This window comes from Eubalaena glacialis, chromosome 12, assembly GCF_028564815.1.
Source record: "Eubalaena glacialis isolate mEubGla1 chromosome 12, mEubGla1.1.hap2.+ XY, whole genome shotgun sequence".
NCBI classification, from domain to species: domain Eukaryota; kingdom Metazoa; phylum Chordata; class Mammalia; order Artiodactyla; family Balaenidae; genus Eubalaena; species Eubalaena glacialis.
In genome coordinates, this window is record NC_083727.1 from 70,975,644 (window position 1) to 70,981,460 (window position 5,817).

At 36.8% G+C, this 5,817-nt stretch overlaps 1 non-coding gene across 1 annotated transcript; it reads right to left on the reverse strand.

The window, feature by feature from the left end:
• Window positions 1-3,351: 3,351 nt before the first annotated feature.
• Window positions 3,352-3,477, reverse strand: LOC133102720 (small nucleolar RNA SNORD22). The gene has a single exon (XR_009703067.1). It is a non-coding gene; the product is annotated as a small nucleolar RNA SNORD22 (small nucleolar RNA).
• Window positions 3,478-5,817: the final 2,340 nt, after the last annotated feature.

Consider the following 5,817-nt stretch of genomic DNA (forward strand, 5'->3'; position numbering starts at 1 on the left):
ATTCTTTATTATGGCTGAGTAATATTCCATCGTATATATGTACCACATCTTCTTTATCTATTCATCTGTTGATGGACATTTAAGTTGCTTCCATGTCCTGGCTATTGTAAATAGTGCTGCAATGAACAATGGGGTGCATGTATCTTTTTGAATCATGGTTTTCTCTGGATATATGCCCAGGAGTGGGAATACTGGATCAAATGGTAGCTCTATTTTTAGTTTTTAAAGGAAGCTCCATACTGTTCTCTATAGTGGTTGAACCAATTTACATTCCCAGCAACATTGTAGGAGGGTTCCCTTTTCTGGCTTTTTAAAAGGTTGAAATGGAAAAGACAAAATTGTTTATTACTTAGCATGGAATCACGATCTATCTTTTTTTGGAGGAGATCATTTCTTCAGTTACTTTATCTGTCCTGTATATATTAAAGAGTGATTGATCATGATAAATTACTTTAAAAAATCTTATATTCACATATTGTCTTAGGTAAATAAAAACTGACTTTTTTTGGGCAAGGGATGAAAGACCAAAGAATAATATTCCTTATGAGAGAATAACAAGCAATGGGAAATAAAGGAAATTATGGTGTTGATGACATAATTGAATATTGGTATATTTCAAAGACATAGCCATAGAACACAGAATTACTTTAGGGAAAACAGAAGTCAAGGGAGAGAGGTTCGTTTTTTCCAACACCTTTGTCCCAAAGACAGATGGCAATATTATAATGCCATATAATAAGCAAACCGGAGGATGAGATCTGAGTGAACACATCCTTATTGGCCCCTTGAAATGTGATGCTCTAGAGCCTTCAAGGATGCTGGGCCCTGTGAACAGTATTTCTAGGAAGTTGCTGATTGCCATATCAGAACCCATGAACACTCTGGGAAAAAGAGACATTAAATAAATTTTGAATGTGTTGATACAAAAATGAGAGGAAAACACCTGAAGGAAATCATGGTGAAAATATTGATTGATTCAGGTTTCCAGGATTGTTTTCTAATTCATCTTCCTGAGAAGAATAGAAGATGAAGAATCTCAAGGGAGACATTTCAGTTAGCACTTTCAGGGAGATGAATAAGATGATTATTGAAGCAAGCCACAGATAGAAGCACTAGAATAATCTGGATAGAAACCATTCATTAGACTGAATCATGGTATTTTAAATTGAACTATATTTAGTATGTGAACATAATTGAATTTGGAACCCTGCCAGGCGTTGATTAATTCTAGTCAAAGTATTTAAAATGTTCTCTTCTGAAAGAAAGGAAAAACACTCACTTTTCCATGTTGAGGACTGAGCATATCCAAACATAAAAGTTAAAAAAAAAAAGTCTTAAAAGTTCCTGGCAAACTTATATAGGGTCATCTCACTTAGTTAAGTATTTTCCCATTTAGCAAGATGGTATCTCGGAAAAGCCTCTCTCCCAGGAGTCAGGAGCCCTGAGCCCTTCGGCAAATGCCATCATCTTGACCAGTCACTCACCTACCTGGCCTCCCATTTCCTTGTCTACAAAATGAAGAGCTTGGCTGTCTCTAAGTTCTCCTCAAGCTCTGAAATTCTGAAGCTAGAGTGTATTTGAGTAAATGACCTTTCTGTGTGGGGCTCAGTCATGAAAGGATGACAGGTATGCATGCATCTGGAGTCAGGAGACCAAAATCCTGGCTCTGCCATGTACCAGCTGGTGAGCTTGGACAAGTTGTTTAATCTCCTTCACCTTCAGTGACTTCCTTTCAAAAGTAGACACAATGCTTTTCGTAGCGTCGTTAATAAAGGTTAAATGATGTAATGTTTGCAAACCTAGCACAGTTCTTAACAAATATTTAACCTTTATAAATAGAAGTTGTTTTTGTCATTATTGTTATTTCATACGTGGTGATGAAAATGGTGGCATGTCCAAAAAAGAAGGAAGAAGGAGGATTTACCAGGTTAAGTTTCCAAAGTTGAAAGCCATCACCCAACGATTCCTGAGTAATCTGTAAGTGTTAAAGCACCCCGAACGGTGGGGCTCTTTGTGTTGGGCTTTGTAGAAATCCTCTTTTCTTCTCTTTGGATTTGAAGGCTTAACTCTGAAACCCCAGTACACTGGGCTAAACACTGAAGAAAAGGAGAGAGGTTTTGTTAGCTCACTTGAATTCATCCCTTCTACCTTAACAACTCTGTATATAAGACTTTTTCATTTCTTTCATTGGTAATCTGGGGAAAAGAGTAAGAGAGCCATTGCTAACTCTAGATTGTTCTCATCTACAAGGCATATTCCTTGGATAAGAGTGATTCATAAGACAGGCAGAATTTGGGGTCCATTCTGATTTACAGCCTGGCTCACTGGAAGTCTGGCTTACTTGCTCCTTCCTGGTCATTGACTGAGGCCACTAATGGGCTTTCCTCTGACAGTTTCCTTGGGGATTCTCAGAGGAAGGGGAGACCTCTGAACTGTTGAGAAGGGTCTTCAATAAAACCTGTTAGAATCTCTTGATAGAGAGCATATTCTCTACATGCATTCTGCATGTGCACACACGTGTATGTATGTGCGCAGGCTCACACACACTGCTGAGCTCAGGGTGACGCTCTGTATGGACAGGGAATGAGCAGCTCTTTCCTCCTTTACTGGCTGCTATCCTCTTATGCAAAGATCTTTCATCAATGCTGGGAAATAACTGGTGCTTTACTGTGTGTGATCAGCTGTAGAAGCTTCCCTTGGTAGGTGCAGTCTCCTGTGTAATTCTCATTCCCATCTCTCCCAAACCTCTCCTTTCTCTCAGAGCCTGTTTTTTTGCATTTATTATATTGTTTTCATGGTTTCACAGTTTTACTGAAGCTGTGCCTTTCGGGGTATTCTGTGTTTAATACTTTGGAAAGGAAATAAAGTATCACACGCACATACAAATGCAAATCTGTGAGGGAGATTGGGTCCTTCAACACAGGACTAAGGTTAATTCATTTTCTCAATGTAGAAATGATACATAAAGCTAATTATTGGACTTACTGCAGGAGCAGAAGCTTTACAAGAGGGAATATTCCCTCTTGTAGAGGGAAATAAGACACAGGAAATTTCAGGTGTAGTGACTTAATTAAGGAAATTATTAAGATCCTAATAAACAGCACTGATCATACTGTCACTTAGGGAGTTAGTTTGTGTTTGTATTTTAGTTTGTGTAGAAAATAGGTCTTTTCTTTGGAAAGTACCACTGTAATCTAAGCTTAGAGGTGTCAAATATAGCTCATTAGAGGAAGAATAGGAATGAATTGTCATGAAAATTTTGAATTGTATTTATTGTTTTTATTTTTTAAATAAAAAATTTTTTTCAACAGTAGTTTATTTCCCCCTTTCCCAGGTGTAGAAATTCTTATGATCCCTCAGACAGTTCCTTCTGGAGCAAGCTTTCCTCTTCGCCCCCAGCCAGCCCCAGTGGGTTTGCCTTTACAGGCTCTGGGACTAGGACAGGAGGTAAGATGTCTGAGTGTTTCTTCACTGGGAAAATATTTATTGTTTTTAATTTGCCTTCCAGTATTCAAATATTAGTTTATAAAATAGTTGTTGGAAATGCTTAACTTATTTATTATATTCGTGAAAACTATTTTTCTTTAGCAGGCACTTTGGAGGGAAAGTGGGACTTTGGAAAAATCCACAGCTGAGTGAGACTGAAACATACATTTTAAACTTAATCCATTTACTTTAACACAAAATGGTAGGCACTTCTATCTGAACTCCAGATGTCCTGTTCAAAATATCAAGTTGAGCACAGGAATCCGTCTTCCTCTCTCACCTTCCATCCCCTCCTTTAAAATTCCAATGAAATGACAAGAGGATATATTTCTAAAAAAAAAAATCTACAATAACACTCTAAAACTTTTAGAAAATGTGCCATCAATGGGCTAGACATTTTTGGCACTTTTCAGCTGGTATTGGTTTGATGGAGAAATCAGAGCAGAGAAAATTACAGCCCAACACACCAGAGGTTTTGTGGCCAGAAGAAAAAAAGCATAGCAGAGCCTGAGTTAATTCCAAACTTCAAAAAGAGAGAGAGAGAGAGGAAGGAAGGGAAGGAAGGAAGGAAGGAAGGAAGGAAGGGAGGAAGGAAGGGAGGGAGGAAGGAAGGAAGGAAGGGGAAAAAAAGAAGAGGGGAAAGAAAGGACTAAACAATTCCACCCAAGACTAAAATGCTAAAGTAATGCACTTCTACAATTAGGTCCCCCCACTTTGGCAGTGGTGGAGATCCCCAGCCTGCCTCTCTGTTGCCCATTACTTAACCTTGATGAAAAGCTGCTCATCAAAATGCCTTGTCCCATCACACAAAGCATATGTGAAACCACCTAATCAAAGGAAGGATCTGTTAAGAAAATGGATTTACCAGTCTCTGAGAAAACCCTTTCCAGCCACTCATACTAAGCAACCAAGTCCTTTATCCAACATGATTGAATCACCAAGGATCTCCAGATGTTTAAAGGAAATCCATAGCATGAAAAAGGAGCACCAAGGTGAGCAAACAGAACAGTTGGCCTTGGAGAAAGCAAAGATAATTCAGATACCAGAAGTTAACTTCTTAATAAGTCTATTCTCTGCAAAATTCAGGAGTCTGCTATGTTTATAAAAACACACTGCTTTAAAAAAGGAGCAATAAAGAAAAAAAGTTTTGAAAAAAATGTGTATAATTATTGAATTAAGAAATAATCATTGGATTTAATAAATTATTAAATGCACATATTTGACTACTTATCTGGTAAACTGTGATCTAGTAATATGGATGATAGAGTGGAGAAAATTTCCCATAACCTAGAACACAACATCTTAGAAGTAAGGGTTTCTGAGTGACAGCAGATAGGAGAACATAAAGAGATAAAAGAAGAAAATGTCTCTACCTTCAGTTTTTGGTCTTCAGTTTACCAAGTGCCAAACAGCATTGGAAAATATTCCTCTGTAGGTATATCCCACTGAACATTCACAACCCCAAGGATAAAGAGAAAATCATAAAAGCAGAGAGGAAAAAAACCCCAAATTACCTGCAAGAGAATAGAACCCCAGATTGACGTGAGATTTCTCATTACTAACAGTGGATGCTAAAGAAAATTGAGCAACATTTTCAAAATTCTTAAGGTAAAAGATTTTGAATCAAAAATTTTATACCACAATTTATTTTCAAACACATTTTCAGACAAGTAAGGATTTATAAAGTTTACTATGAATACATCCTACACTTTAAACATTAATTTGTCAAGAAAGGAGTACGATCAAACAAAACAAGCATTTCAGGATGAGGGTCGTGTGGGATGTGAAAGTATTGATAGCTACTGTCACTCAGAATAGAGAAGAAAGATGGCAATAAATTTAAAGAAGATTCATTAGGCCTTGATTCTTGGAAGCTTCTACTATGAGTGGCAAAGTTTTATTGATATGGAGTTCTCATTTATTGCTTCTGCCATAATAGTTGATTCTACAGGGAATAATGTTTACATGTTTATATTGTATTGATACATCCCATTTGGGGTTTCATTTTTAAAATTATCCTACAGGAGAAACACAGAAGACATATAGAGAATTCTACGAGAATATATAGAGATAGATTGAAAGATAGATAGATAGATAGATAGATAGATAGATAGATAGATAGATAGATGATAGAAATAGATAGATTGGTAGATTATTGTGAACCCTAGAAGTATAAAAATAAAGGTATAACTAAAAATATTTGGGAAGTAGACTGAGAAAAAGAGGTGGAAGGAAAATTAATGTGATAACTTCTTCAGGTTTCATTGCAGAAGATCAATAGATAATGTCTAAAGTTTATAAGTTTAGAAATAGAAGTATGACAGCAATGAG